Source organism: Syngnathoides biaculeatus, chromosome 11 (genome assembly GCF_019802595.1).
Source record: "Syngnathoides biaculeatus isolate LvHL_M chromosome 11, ASM1980259v1, whole genome shotgun sequence".
In the NCBI taxonomy this organism is placed as follows: Eukaryota; Metazoa; Chordata; class Actinopteri; order Syngnathiformes; family Syngnathidae; genus Syngnathoides; species Syngnathoides biaculeatus.
The window spans coordinates 18,588,610-18,605,391 of record NC_084650.1 but is presented as its reverse complement, the minus strand read 5'-3'; the positions used below and the strand labels follow the sequence as shown (position 1 = coordinate 18,605,391).

General features: G+C 41.9%; 1 protein-coding gene across 3 annotated transcripts in view; it reads left to right on the top strand.

Moving 5' to 3' along the window:
* The window catches only part of aff2 (AF4/FMR2 family, member 2), a 170,751-nt gene that overhangs the window by 126,847 nt on the left and 27,122 nt on the right, over window positions 1-16,782 (top strand). The window lies entirely within an intron of this gene.

Here is a 16,782-nt window from a genome sequence, read left to right as displayed (position 1 = left end):
CTATTTGGAGTTTTGTCAGCTTGGTTATTGTCTGAAAGCCGCTGACTGAAATGCCCATTTTCACTCTGTCCACTCAAGTTGAGTCCCTGGTTTTAGTGCCTAGAAGATTAAACGATTCATCAAGCACATGTGCCACCTATCATCAATTTTTGGGAAGACATTGGGCTGATTTTTGCGTAATACTGCTTACTGCCTGACTACGGTAATTTCTGGCCTGTAAACCGCAACTTTTTTCACATGCTTTCAACCCTGCGGTTTATGCAGTGCGTTTGTGCATTTTTTTCTAATGGCCGCAAGGGGGCACTCTCGCGGAAAAGGTAAGCCTGAGACTGGTGGAATATATGTGCCGAGGAAGTGACTTTTACCGGTGCAGCCCTGTTAGCGCTGTGCGAGAGTGTCACTGCCGTGTCTCAGTGATTTTTACCGGTATGTTTTTTTTAACCGGCTAACACCAGCGCCGCGCTAATGCGAATACCAGCGCCGCGCTAGTGTTAGCGATTGTTCCGTGGCACTAGCATTAGTGTTAGCACGGCGGCGCTAGCATTAAACTCTCTGTGTACTGTTTTTCTTATATCTCGTGGTTCAGTGTAGGCTTTTACACAGCTGCGGCATATGTATGTACCAAATAGTATTTCCTTTACAAATGCACTAAGTGAGGCTAATAACCAGGTGCGCTTTGTAGGCCGCGAATCACGGTAAATTATTGATGTCCAGTTTAAATGTGACAAACCAGCAGGAAGTAATTTGTATTAAAAAGTCACAATGCATCCTTTTCTTTCAGTAGTCAGAGTTGTAGCCAAAAAATTTTTTTTAAGTAAAATCATTGGTTTCGGGTTGAACACTTATTTCCAAAAGAGGGAGGAACATATAGTGACCTACAAGAGCGGCGGTAGAACCACGCAGGTAGATTATATTTTGTGCAGACGATGTAATCTGAAGGAGGTTACTGACTGTAAAGTAGTGGTAGGGGAGAGTGTAGCTCGACAGCATAGGATGGTAGTATGTAGGATGATTCTGGTGGTGGGTAGGAAGATTAAGAAGACAAAGGTAGAGCAGAGAACCATGTGGTGGAAGCTGAGAAAGGAAGAATGTTGTGCGGCCTTCCGGAAAGAGGTGAGACAGGCTCTCGATGGACAACCGAAGCTCCTGGAAGACTGGACGACGACAGCCAAGATGATCAGAGAGACAGGCAGGAGAGTACTTGGTGTGTCATCTGGTAGGAAAGGGGAGAAGGAGACTTGGTGGTGGAACCCCATAATACAGGGAGTCATACAAGGAAAGAGATTAGCGAAGAAGAAGTGGGATACTGAGAGGACTGAGGAGAGGCGAAAGGAGTACATCGAGATGCGACGTAGGGCAAAGGTAGAGGTGGCAAAGGCTAAACAAGAGGCATATGAAGACATGTACACCAGGTTGGACACGAAAGAAGGAGAAAAGGATCTCTACAGGTTGGCCAGACAGAGGGATAGAGATGGGAAGGATGTGCAGCAGGTTAGGCTGATTAAGGATAGAGATGGAAATGTGTTGACTGGTGCCGGTAGTGTGCTAAATAGATGGAAAGAATACTTTGAGAAGTTGATGAATGAAGAAAATGAGAGAGAAGGAAGAGTTGAAGAGGCAAGAGTGAAGGACCAGGAAGTGGAAATGATTACTAAGGGGGAAGTCAGAAAGGCACTACAAAGGATGAAAACTGGAAAGGCAGTTGGTCCTGATGACATACCGGTAGAGGTATGGAAGCAATTTGGAGAGATGGCTGTGGAGTTTTTGACCAACTTATTCAACAGAATACTAGCGGGCGAAAAGATGCCTGAAGAATGGAGGAAAAGTGTTCTAGTTCCCATTTTTAAGAACAAAGGGGATGTTCAGAGCTGTGGGAACTATAGAGGAATAAAGTTGATGAGCCACACAATGAAGTTATGGGAAAGAGTAGTGGAGGCTAGACTCAGGACAGAAGTAAGTATCTGCGAGCAACAGCATTGTTTCATGCCTAGAAAGAGTACCACAGATGCATTATTTGCCTTGAGGATGCTCGTGGAAAAGTACAGAGAAGGTGAGAAGGAGCTACATTGTGTCTTTGTGGATCTAGAGAAAGCCTATGACAGAGTACCAAGAGAGGAACTGTGGTACTGCATGCGTAAGTCTGGTGTGGCAGAGAAGTATGTTAAAATAGTACAGGACATGTATGATGGCAGCAGAACAATGGTGAGGTGTGCCTTAGGTGTGACAGAGGAATTTAAGGTGGAGGTGGGACTGCATCAGGGATCAGCTCTGAGCCCCTTCCTGTTTGCAGTGGTAATGGATAGGCTGACAGATGAGGTTAGACTGGAATCCCCTTGGACCATGATGTTCGCAGATGATATTGTCATATGCAGTGAAAGCAGGGAGCATGCAGAGGAACAATTGGAAAGATGGAGACATGCACTGGAAAGGAGAGGAATGAAGATTAGCCGAAGTAAAACAGAATATATGTGCGTGAATGAGAAAAGTAGAGGGGGAAGAGTGAGGCTACAGGGAGAAGAGATAGCGAGGGTGGATGACTTCAAATACTTGGGGTCAACAATACAGAGCAATGGAGAGTGTGGTCAGGAAGTGAAGAAACGGGTCCAAGCAGGTTGGAACAGCTGGCGAAAGGTGTCTGGTGTGTTATGTGACAGAAGAGTGTCTGCTAGGATGAAGGGCAAAGTTTACAAAACAGTGGTGAGGCCGGCCATGATGTACGGATTAGAGACGGTGGCACTGAAGAAACGACAGGAAGCTGAACTGGAGGTGGCAGAAATGAAGATGTTGAGGTTCTCGCTCGGAGTGACCAGGTTGGATAGGATTAGAAATGAGCTCATTAGAGGGACAGCCAAAGCTGGATGTTTTGGAGACAAGATTCGAGAGAGCAGACTTCGATGGTTTGGACATGTTCAGAGGCGAGAGAGTGAGTATATTGGTGGAAGGGTGCTGAGGATGGAGCTCCCAGGCAAAAGAGCGAGAGGAAGACCAAAGAGAAGGTTTATGGATGTGGTGAGGGAAGACATGAGGGCAGTTGGGGTTAGAGAGGAAGATGCAGGAGATAGGCTAAGATGGCAAAAGATGACACGCTGTGGCGACCCCTAACGGGACAAGCCGAAAGGAAAAGAAGAAGAAGAAGAAGATTGGTTTCGGGTGAAATTCGTGATTGGTGAATACAGTAACTTGAAAGTACCCAGACCAGAATTCTGTCTGACAAACCAAAACAAAAATGCCGCGCAAGCAATAATACATTGATGCAAAATTTCAAATCTTGTGAGCTAAAAAAAAAGAAAAAGACTAACTGTAAATAAAAATAAAAAGTATGTTCCAACAAAAGTGGTTTGTCCAAAATGTTGCTGGTGTAGATAATATAGCATATTACTGTGTAAGTATCGAATGTTTGCCCAATATTTTGCAATCTTGTCAAAAAAAAAGTTAATCAATTCATATTTAATTCAGTAAGGACGATCAAATGCAAGTTGTTTGTTTGAGTTCATTTGCTGTTTTTTTTTCATTCATCCATTGTCTTTACTGCTTATCCTTTATTTATCCTTTATTTTTTTGTTTTTTGTATTTATTTTTAGGGGGAGGGAATTATGTAAGAAGAGGCCATAGAAAATATATTATATTCAGAACCCTCTCCACAGAGGCAAAACGGGCATTGCTTAACTCTCTTGTTTTCAAGAAGAATTTGAGGGCAACAATTATTCATGTCCCAAAGGTGAAGATGTCTGCAATTTAATCAAAGCACATGTCAATTTAGTCATGTTTTATTGATTTTTGCGACTGAAAATGCTCGGGTTGGACATGTAAAGGTCAACATTTCATCTTCTATTTCCACACATTTATATTTGGATCAGATACACACAACTTGGAACCTTTTGTTTGGCACCCAAGTGTGTTGCATTGATGATTTAACCTTGATACAGTGTTGAATATTTTCATGCATTTAAGATTTGACTTTTACCCGTGAAGACGACATACAAAGCATCAAAGGAAATTTATTTATATAGCGCATTTCATACAGAAGGTAACAACCGTAATTTCCGGCCTACAAGCCGTGACTTTTTTCAAACGCTTTCAACCCTGCAGTTTATGCGGTGATATGCGACTAATTTGTGCATTTTTTTAACAGCCGCAAGGGGGCACTCGAGCGGAAAAGGTACGAATGAGACCGGTGGATTATATGTGCCGAGGAAGTGACTTTTACCGGCCCTGTTAGCGCTATGCTAGCGTGTTGCTGCTGTGTTACTGGCGTGTCTCAGTGATATTTACAAGTAAGTTTTATTTTATCCGGCCCTGTTAGCATTAGTGCGGTGCTAGCGTTAGCACTAGCATTAAACTCTGTGTATGGTCTTTACAAATATCTCGTGTTTCAATGTGGGTTTCATTTGCGGGTTTTACACCGCTGCGGCGGTGTACCAAATGGTATTTCCTTTGCAAATGTACTCTGTGAGGATTGTAACCAGGTGCGCTCTGTAGGCCGAGAATTACGGTATGCAATTCTAAATGAGATGACTTGTCAAGTCAGAGTAAAATCAAATGTCTTGCCTGCCAAGTCTAAAGTCATGTCTTTTTGAAGTATTTGGAAAGCAAGTCGCAAAGACAAAACTGGCAACTTGAGTCGACTCAAATCAAGTCATTTGACTTGAGTCCCCATCTCTGAATTAAATGATCTCCATTTCCACGTATTGAATAAATGTGCCGAGGAAGTGACTTTTACCGGTCCAGCCCTGTTAGTGCTGCGCTAGCGTGTTACTGCCGCGTCTCAATGATTTTTACCAGTAGGTTTTCTTTTAACTGGTCTTGTTAGCGCTGTGCTAGCGTTAGCATTAGCGTGCCACTAGCATTAGCGTTAAACTCTCTGTGTACCATCTTTCTTTGTAAATATCTCGTGTTTCAATGTGGGCACTTGCGTATGTATGTACCAAATGGTATTTCCTTTACAAATGTACTGGGTGAGGCTTATAACCAGGTGCGCTCTATTGGCCAGGCATAACGGTAAATGTGCTTTGTATGAAGTATGTATTATAATAGCGGCCAACCGTCTGTCCATACTTTCTAAGATTTAAATTGTAGGGATTAGCGAAGATGGAAAATCAATCAGTCATCTCATACATCGGCCACAGGCAGTTGAAATGTTCTGAAAAAAGATGGAAACTGCTTGTTTACAGAAGGTCACAGAGGTCAAATGTGTAGCTCAAGAAATCAACAGGAGTTAAGAGAAACGTTAAAGTTTGTAAAGGAAGAGCCCATAACAAAAGCAACAACCTCCAAAGGAAAATGCAAACCGCTCATTTGCAAGAATAAGGGTCAGGCTGGAATTTTCCTTAAACTACAGAGAGGATCCTCTGAAAATTCGGGGACGAGGTGCCATGAACTGATGGGACAAATATCATCCTTCACCGGAATTATGGAAAAGCTAACACTTGCAGAAGGATAATCCTCAACATTCAGGCTCATCTGTGAAGGCACAACAATGCGATGGCTCAGGCTTGCGTGAATTTTTCTGCGACGGGCTCATTAATCTTCGCTGATAAACTCGGATGTTTATAGAAAAAATTGTGCCTGCCAACTTGAAGAAATGTGTTCTGGAACCTTCTTTGTGCTACACGATAGGAAGCCAAAGCCCCAAAATGTGCTGCCAAAACAACTGATTTAAAAGCCTATCTATAAACTATTTTTTTTCAAATCACCTTTAATTCTTGTATCTTATTATTCATAATTGATTATTGATTGATTATTCACTGAAATATCAATAGGTAAACAATTCTGAAAAGATTCAATTGTGACAGCCTGCTTTGTCTCGCATGTTTTTAATCAACAACAAATAAAGAATTTTCCTGGCTATTGTAATAATTCTGGAGGGAAATGGAGGTGCAATTAATCAGTTGAAATTATTGCTCATACTAAAAAAAATACAGCAACAATGGTTGTGAACAAAAATCTTATATTATTAATAAAAGTTGGTGAATTTAGTTATTAGCACAACACTTACCACAATCAAATGCATTGGCACTATTTTTTTTGTCTGTATTTGTGTTTTTGTTGTGCATGTCCTGTACGTTTTGTACCTGGCACAATATTGATTAAAAGAATAATTTGCTACATTAGAACCTCCACGAAAAAGATGAATGCACAAAGAGAACGTATATTCTGTCATTTTAAGTCACGCTCCAACTGGTGCACGGCAATATAAAAATATTCCACAAGTTAGGCTTGTTGTGTTCTAAATCTGCGTGTGTGTGAATGTGTGTGGTAAAAAAGAGAAAGCGGCGTGTTCTTGTGTGTGCCCCAGGCCATGTGTTACTCTTGCTACTGCTAATGAGCCCGAGCAGCGCCGGCGCACACACACACACACAGACACGTATCCGCAGGGATTCTGCTACTGAAGTTGCTACAAGCCATCCATGGGCTATATACAATTGAAACACTCATCCACGCACAAAATATGTCTCGATATACACATTGCTACTATATATACTGCGTATGCCGCTATTGTTTTAATCCTGCTCTGACAATTTAACTCCAGTACTGCAGGTAATTGTATTTTTCTGCCGCCATGCACAACACCAGCACCCATCCCAGACACCCCAAACCCCACAGTACACATTAAGCATAGTTTTGTTATCTTCTTTCCCATATTTTTCCATATTCTAATGATTCGGCTTGTATTAGCGCAAGTAACGAAGCGCACATAGTCGAAGGCTAACGCGGAATTGGTCACTGTGATTAATCACGAGCGCGGTGGAACCCTTGAATTGGAATCTCCCTGACATTGTTCAGTTTTGAATTTGTGTGAATAGTATTGTGAAAAATACATGACTAAAAAGTCACGGTGATTTAATGAGCGCAAATTTGTTACGAGTAGAAAAAATAGATATTGAAAGATGTCGCTTATTTTGTGTAGTCTTGACATTAATTTACACGTTTATTTCATAAACGTTGTTAACTAAACAAACCTGGTCCTAAACAATCGGTATTCGCCCGGAAACAGGAAATGCAAGTTAACCGTACTGAGCACGTTCGGAAGTGATGCCTAAACCGCATGTTCGGAGCTTCTTCACATACTGTGAGCGCATTTATGTCGAAAGTCATCAACATAATGAGCCATGTCAAAGGAAATTCAGTCACACCAGGGGTGCTCAATGCGTCGATCGCGAGGCAGTTTTGGTTGATCGTGTGACGGCGTGCCCCCTCAAAAAAAAAAAAAAAAAAAAAAAGTCGTTAGACTATCATCCACCTTGTCGCTTGATTCAGTTATACGTCGAACGCACGCACATAAAGGCGCATTCAAGCAAGCCGGCCTCCTATGTGCGGCAGTCGCGATGATGTGCGCGTGCACCCCCACCCCCCACCTTTCCCCTCCGGCCCCGCTGGACGATCGCGACAGGCTGGCTGCTTGAAAAGTAGATCTTGGGGGAGATCTTGGCACCTCTGAGTTACATTGAAAACTTTTCTGGGATGTAACACAGCGAATGTTTCAGTATGTAACTATAATAAGTATGAGAATGTGATTTACTTTGACTTGATCTATGTTTTCATGTTAGACTAGTCTGTCTATATATCTAAATGCGAACGGTCATTTTCCCCGTGGTACGCCTTATCTTGAAGTTGAAGACCTTTCCCCTCTACATGCTTCAGGAAGATATAGATCATCTACTGCTAGCTTTCATCGATGGATTTACAATACATACCGTTGTAAATTACCCTAGATTATAACAATACATCACGATTGCCGACAGGACCGTTCGTTCCAATGTATGGCTAGCTTGTTGCCACTAACGCCGATTATGTTGAACTAAACTTTACGCATTTTCATAACATTGATCCGCAATTTATAGACCGTTTATGTTTATTCCTTGGCAGGCCAGTGCATTTAATTTTTCTTCAGATAAAGTTTGTCAGAGCAAGAATTTTTATTGACAAAAGATTTTGAATACCGTTTTATATCATGTTCTACTATTATCAGTTGAAATTGGAAATTTTTGTTTTCTATTTTAGTTGTGTGTTTCTTTATTTTATTTTCAATTTACACTTATGTTATATTAATCCAGTAAGTTATTTTAAGGTCTTGAGATTTCATCCCTAATCACACCCGCACGGCGCGTAACTTTATATTTGCGAGCATGGCTGACCACACCCGTACATTTTCCAAATGTGAGTGACTGACTAAAAGCTTATAAAATCACACATTTGAATCATTGTGCTGTGGGATAAGGGATAGAGGAAATGTCTGGATGGTCTATGTTCATCTGATTTTTTTTTTTTTTTTTTTTGATAAACCTCTGTAGTTTACAACCTGTATCTAAATGTAGTTTGTACGAATCCCCTCGTGTCAGTCAAGTGTGATATGACTTCTTACGGCCGCTGTCTCATTTATGCTACAAGGATGCATAAACCGGTTGGAACCTCTCCCACTATATTATCGCAGGCACATTGAAGTACTTTGGCTGGGCCTGCGGTGAAAAACTCTAGATTGGAATTCAACACACAATGAGCTACAATATCTCATGTACAGTATTTTTGTTTTAATATCAGGAGTTTATTGGTATGAATAATGATAATCTTTGATGATGGACATAATATGTACAACAGATACTTGAATGTGTGAAAAGATACTTTGCTCAGATTGGAAGTGGTGGCTAAAATGTGTGTGATATGCACGATTATGTAAATACACACACACGTGCACAATTGTGGCAGAGTGATTTAAAGACGGAGTGAGAGGAAGATTGGAAAGGCAGCTGTGTGGGGGGGGGGTGAGGGGGGGAGCTCTGCCAAGTGGAAGATGATTGGATGACAGATGAACTGAGTCCAGATGGCGTCCACATCTTCACTCAAACGTCCCAAAATACCACCGTAACTAGTTTCACAGAACTCGTTGGCCAATTTGCGACACCATATTTACCTCTGACTTCAACTGTAGCTGCGAAGCGACTGTACCCTCCCGTGTCACACTCTGCTACATCTTACTGTTGATCTGATCCGAGGTCCATCTGGCTCTAAGCCACTCGGTTCATTGATGTCAGAGGCTAATCGATTTAGTCTATTACGGAAGTGATTGGTGGACAGAAGAAAACGATTGTTGACTGTCTTTTGTATCTTGTGTTCCTTTGGGATCGTTGATAATGCAAACAGAATCATGAACTGGAACACACAAGCACCCTGAAGGCTTTAATGAGTTGCCTTAAAGAATAACTACAGGAGACTATTGATATCGCTTGAACGAGACAGTATGTATGTGAATAACTTAAAAATGCAGTAAAATGACATATTCTTGGTGAGGCCAGTCAGTGCCAATTCGTGATTATTAGGCCATGATAAAATCCTGAAATTATATTACTTCAGCCCATTCATTTAAGCACAATCTAAACCTGCCGCCGTCTGCTCGTGTAAACTCAAACTGTACCGTAATTCCCAATTTATAGAGCGCACCTGGTTACAAGCCTCACCGAGTACAGTTGTAAAGAAAGTACCATTTTGTACATACATGGGCCACAGCTGTGTAAAAGCCGCAAGTGCCCACATTGAAACACGAGATATATACGAAGAAAGATGGTGCACAGAAAGAGTGCAACGCTAGCCCGCGCTAGCGCTTTTGCTAATGCTAGCTCCGCGCTAACGCTAACAGGGCCGGTTAAAATAAAACCTACCGTTAAAAATCACCGAGACACTCCAGTAACACAGCAAAAACACGCAGCACTAACAGGGCCAGTAAAAGTCACTTCCTCGGCACATATATTCCACCGGTCTCATTCTTACCTAATCCGCTCGAGTGCCCCACAAATTAGCCGCATTACCGCTTACACCACAGGGTCGAAAGCATGTGAAAAAAGTTGCGGCTTGTAGGCCGGAAATTAGGGTAAATACTGGCCTGGTCATTCACAGAAGGAATGTAAACATTTGTCTCTATGTCCATCCACATACACCAACCAGCATGCAATCATAATATATAGTACCTGTATGTCATCTGTCGATTCATGTTTGGTGTATCTAAGTATCTGTTAGTTTAGTCAGTCATACATTGTACAGACAAAATGTTATTCAGAAAAAAACATCTTTCCATTTGTCAACTTCATCTTGCTCACACATACAGTATACTAGACAGGTTTAGCAAGGATTAGCCTTGAAAAGCAAGGTAACAAAATATTGGATAAACATGCCTCCAGTTAAATTGGCATGGTAATTGGTTATAAACACATATGACGATCATATTGGGGGGAAACAGAAGACAAAATCAATAGCCCACAATGAAGGCTAAATATTTCCTTTAAATAACTCCCACTCAGCCTCGCTTTAAAAGAAAATCCATAATGTTTAGGACTACATCAAATGAGTTATCTTATAAATATATAAACATTTATAATTCCCCAACTCAAAATTACATTTACGGCCTTTTATAAATCATCAACATTTAATCACAAAAAGCTTTTCAATGGCTTTATTGTGTGTTGAATTCAAGACCAGAGCCAATGTAAATTTCTCAGAAATTATTAAAGAATGTTGAAATGGGCAGAGCGTGAAGAGCGGGAAATTATTTGTAATCACGGTTTGTATGTATTTTGAGGTTTTGTTTGTATGTATTTATAATCATGATTGCACAGATACTATGCCAAAAGCTAAATTTTTCCAATTACCGTAATTCCCGGCCTACAGAGCGGACCTGGTTACAAGCCTCACCGTTTACATTTGTAAAGGAAATACCATTTGCTACATACATATGCCGCAGCTGTGTAAAAGCTGCAAATACCCACATTGAAACACGAGATGTTTACAAAGGAAGACAGTACACAGAAAGAGTTTAACGCTAGCATCGCGCTAAAGCTAGCACTAACGCTAACAGGGCCAGTTAAAATAAAACTTACTGGTAAATATCACTGAGACACGCCAGGAACACAGCAGCAACACGCTAGCACAGCGCTAACGCTAGTGCAGCGCTAACAGGGCCGGTAAAAGTCACTTCCTCGGCACATATATTCCACCGGTCTCATTCTTACCTTTTTCGCTTGAGTGCCTCTTTGCGGCCGTTAGAAAAAAATGCACAAATTAGCCGCATCACCACATAAACCGCAGGGTGGAAAGCGTGTGAAAAAAGTCGCAGCTTGTAGGCCGAAAATTACAGTAATGCAAATCAGCCATTGTTATAGTTTTTTTTTTTTAATTGGTTGGCTTCTGAGAAGGTACAGCTACTGCCTATAAAAAGTTATATTAAAAACAAAAGCGTCATCCAGCTTTCATCAATTTTGATTCAAAGCAAAGTTTTTATTAATTTAAAAAAATATTCAAGCGCGTGCTACAATAGTTTCACATGTATACATAAAGTCAGCACTGGTATGGTATCCAGTATCTTTGTAAATTTTAACCTGTTATCTGTGGAGGAATCATTAGTTTAAAGGTGGCCTTTGAGGATCACGGGATTCTTGCGAGGCCCGTTGGGCATATCAAGCCAGCGGCTCACTTTGTCAAGGTTGCGAGGGTTTCATTTCCCCTGTTGACGACGATTTTATCATACAAACCAACAGGCGCATACCAAAGGCTCGGCTGCACTCTGAGAATCTGACAGAGGCTATATTTTCTTATGCCAACACAAAGGCACGGACAGAGTTTTCTGTTGTAAATCAATTTTTTACTCAGAGCAAAAAAAAAAAAAAGTCTAGTTTAATACACTGAAGAAGAAATGTTCTTAAATTTTGCTCTTCGTCTCAGTCGTTTATGAGTCCATTTTGTTCTTACGCGTATTTTCTTCTTACAAATATATTATGGGAATGTGATTTGCCTCTCTAAACCACCTATGAATCCAGACATGACATTATAAAAGACTTTAATAGATGTCATTATTGCATGACAGCTGGTACTGCACTTTGTGAGGTGGGTTTTCGGCGCACGTAGAAGCTCAGACTTTCTTTCTATTGGACTCCGGGGTGCCCTGTGGCACTATGCTGCCTTTCACAGGTCAGTCTTGGTACTACTAGTTTGGAAAAGGAGACCCATCTTTAATGTGTCGTCTCGGGTACGCCACACAATATAACAGTAGCAGATACACATTTAACAATTTTAAACTAGTCCCGTGTGGGGTCTTACAATTGGGATGTAAAAATAATAATAATAATAATCTGTAACCCCCTTAAATGACTATAACAGTGATTCATATATAGAAATCTGCAAATGAGTCCATCATAAAATACGACAATGTTGCAAAAATGATCCAATCCCCCCCACAGGATTAACTGAAGAGAGTATCTTCATTTAAGACCTCACATCATGGAGATGTATTTAAGGTGTCCGGCAAAACGCTCGCCCGTCCCATTGCGCCAGCTGGTGCCGCATTTCAATTTGGCACAGACAACGGTGCTGAATTATGCTTGACGGCTGATGCCCGCCTGATTCTTAAGGAGAGTAGAGGGAAACGCGCCAGATGTAATACTTTCGCGCGTGTATTCGGGTCCTTTCATCTTGTTCCCGCAACACTCTTGTTTATGGGGCCGGGGAAAAAAATGGGCTGGAATGCGCTCGACTGAATGTCTCATTGAGCAGCAAGCGCCCCCGTCCCTTGAAATTCACATGATGTTTTTCATGCAAAACCAAAATGGATCATCGTTCAGTCGCAATAGAACTTACTGCTTACAGTAGCTTACAAAAAAAAAAAAACAGAGACAAACTACTATTATGTATTTTCAACACAGACAAGTGCTGTTTACAAAACTGACAGACTCATATGCAGCAGTGGGTTGTGATTAAGATAAAACATTTAATCTATTCATTCACCAAATATGACTTTCAGTTCTCAATTCTTATTTTTGTGCATAGTTTCCATAGTTTTAATGTTTAAGCTCAACAAATATTAGGCAAATATAATGCAAGTAAACGTACGCACAATACAGTTTTATCCATCCATTTCCTTTGCCGCTTATCCTCACGAGGGTCGCGGGGAGTGCTGGAGCCTATCCCAGCTCTCAATGGGCAGGAAGCGGGATACACCCTGAACTGGTTGCCAGCCAATCGCAGGGCACATAGAGACAAACAGCTGCACTCACAATCACACCTAGGGGCAATTTAAAGTGTCCAATTAACATTGGATGTTTTTGGGATGTGGGGGGGAACCGGTGTGCCTAGAGAAAACCCACGCAGGCACAGGGAGAACATGCAAACTCCACACAGGTGGGGCCGGGATCAAACCCTGGTCCTCAGAATTGAGGGGCCAATGCTTTACCAGGTGATCCACCGTGCCGCCCAATACAATTTTATATCTATATTACATACATTATAATGTAAGAGTCACTGATGGTGTAGTGGTACACACACCTGACATTGGTGCGGGCAGCGTGGGATCGATTCCTGCTCAGGGATGGTGTCGATATCTGCACTGTGACTGACTGACTGGCGACCAGTTCAGGGTGTAGTCCGCCTTTCGCCCAAAGCTAGCTGGGATAGGCTCCAGCTTTCCCGCAACCCTTGTGAGGATGAGCAGCTTGGATAATGACATGAATATTACAATGTATTGTAATTTTTATGGGGGGAAAAAAAAATCAATGCTACCTGGCCCGGTTTGAAAATGTAATCGTCTCTTCTTGTTAAGTCATGCGTTAACTTTGGCTAATCACGTTTTGGGAATGCTGCTGATTACTTCCAGTCTTTTCAATCAAGAAATCACTTAAACTCAATCTGTCTGACAAAATGAAGTTGGACAAAAAAGCTGCAACAAACCGCCACGAGCCAAAACATATAATAGATGAAATTTTTGATCAGTATGGAGGGGATTACATTACCATTTCTAAGTCTTCAGGACTCCATCAAACCACGGTGACAGCCACTATTCCACAGATAGAGAAAACACAACCAGCAGTAGCCAGCCGACAAAAACATAGCATAACATGTAGCAACATTACTATATATTTTTTTCTTACATCCTAAAATTAAGTAAACTTAATATAAAAAAAATAATATAAAAATTAAAAATATAAATAATTATATATATATATATATATATAAATGGGTAAATAAATACAGGAGCCAAATCTAAAACAATACAAAAAAGTACATTGTTATTTGCTCATTCAGCATCTTTTGTCTGACTTTGTTGAAAATTAATCCCAATTAAGGTCGCAATGCTGAGCTTGTTGCAAAACTAAAAATGGGAAAATATCGGTGTGAAACTCACCGGCTGAGAACAATACAAGAGTGGCGGAGTTAAACACCAGGCGACACTATTAGTGAAAACTGAAAGGAAAATGTATTAAAATTGAAAGAGAAAGGCAGGAGCCAGAAAAGACGAGAGAAGATGAGAAATGATAGAAGAAATCACAATTCCTGTGTGCGTGCCTATGTGTGCGTGTGTGTAGCCCGAGGAACAGTTGATGGATTTGCTGCTTGACTGCTCACACAGATTGGTGCCTGCTGTGACGGCAGCCTTGGACTGAAATTACGCACACGTACACACACGGCCGCATGCGCTACGCACGCGTTTGTTATTTCTGCGCACGTGTGTGTTTGTGTATTTTCAAGTTGCGTCGCCTGCAGGAGACCCATTTCAAAGGACTGCGCAAGGACGGATGAACCGGCAATAGCGCGAGGGGAAAAAAAATTGAACTGGTTCAAAGGACTGCATTTCAGCAATTATCGCGAGATATGTGATCGCATTTTCTATTAATACTTAATTTTGGTTGAGGCAGCTACTGTTGAAAGTGGATAATGTCTCATCCGATGACATTTTTTTTTCCTACATGAATGAGATTAGAAATGTGAAGCGTTCAAACTATATGAAAATCCTCTGGTGTCCATTACAGACCTTGTGGTGAGGGGCTGCTGACTCCCGACGCACATTTTGGTTACCTTCACGTTTTTCTTATCCTCTCGAGGCTTTTTTGCGGTCTTACCACGATTGAGAAAAGAAATCTAATTTCAGTGGACTCCAACTTTCACTTGGTTAAAACATTTCGCGCAGCTTTTCAAGCCATCAACTCAACAAACACGGGGAAACTATCCATCCACTCGTCCATTTTCTTAGCTGCTTATCCTCAAGGACCGCGGGGAGTGCTGGAGCCTATCCCAGCTGTCAAGGGGCAGGAGGTGGGGGGTGAGGTTCACCCTGAACTGGTTGCCAGCCAATCGTAGGGCACATGGAGACAAACAGCCACACTCACAATCACACCTATGGGCAATTTAGAGTGTCCAATTAATGTTGCATGTTTTTGGGATGTTGGACGAAACTGGAGTGCCCGGAGGAAACCCACGCAGGCGTGGGGACAACATGCAAACTCCACACAGGCGGGTCCGAGATTGAAGCCAGGACCTCAGAACTGTGCCGCCACAGGGAAAATAGTCCATCATATTACAAATTCATCCATCCATCCATTTTTTGTACCGCTTATCCTCACAAGGGTCACAGGTGTGCTGCAGCCTCTCCCAGCGATTTTTGCGCAAGGAACTAGTGGGCGGCCAATCACGCGGCGCATATACACAAACATCCATTTGCACTCACATTCACACCACCGGGCAATTCAGTCTTCAGTCAACTTGTTTTGGGGAAGTGAGGGGAAAACGTAGTACCCGGAGTAAACCCACCCTGGCATGGGGAGAACACGTAAATGCCACACTGTTGGGATTTGAACCCCGGTCCTCAGAACTATGATGCAGCTGTGCTCACCAGTTATCTACATAACAAATTCAGTTCAATCAAAGTTCTAGTACTGCGATACATGTACAGTACACGCAATTGGTGTACATATTGGTATTTTCTTTTCAACAGTTGCGCTAATGAGGTAGCACACGTGCTGAACATACCTTTTGAAAGTATATGGCCAGGATTTCTCATTGAAATTTCGTCACATTTTTGTGAAACCATAACCCGTCGGCTCCATGAATATGAACCGTAAGAGTGTTCCCCGCATATTCCGCACGTCGGGCACATATTCAATCAGCTTTTCATTTTGCTACGGGCCTCTGGGCAGCCTGTTTAACCAATTTTTCTTCCTGTTCAATTTTGAATTGCTGTCTAGTTCTTTGTAATGTCAAGATTGTGCCACGTCATATTTACAATATGATGAATACATAATAACAAATCCCTTGTTGGCTATATCTGGCAAACAGGCCAGCGTGTAAATTAGCAGGCGCCAGAACCGCCATAATCCTAATAAGTGGTGGCCAACTAGTGGAAGAATTGTATTTTATACAGGTGAAGCGCCACTATTTAAAATTCATTTGAACAATCATCTTAGTATAGTAGGGGTTTATTTGCAGTGCGTACTTTATCGGTTTTGTCATATTTTTCCCCACAGTACACTAAAATTCTCAAAGCCCTAAAATTTTCTCAGTTGAAAAAAAATCAGTTGAGCTGAAATTGCGCAAATTTTATCGATTATGCTGAGTGGTTGGTTCACAAGGGTAACGGGAGTGCTGGAGCCTACCCCAACTCTCAATGAGCAGGAGGAGGGGTACACCCTGAACTGGTTGTCAGCCAATCACAGGGCACATAGAGAAAGACAACAGCCGCACTCACAATCACACCTAGGAGCAATTTAAAGTCACCAATGACTGAACATCCGTCGATCCATTTTCTCCGCTGCTTATCCTCACAAGGGTCACGGGGAGTGCTGCAGCCTATCCCAGCCGTCAACGGGCAAGAGGCGGGGACACACCCTGAACTGGTTAACAGCCAATCGCAGGGCACATGGAGACAAACAGCCGCATTCACAATCACACCTAGGGGCAATTTAATGTTGCATGTTTTTTGGAATGTGGGAGGACAGTACCGTAATTCCCGGCCTACAGAGCGCACCTGATTTC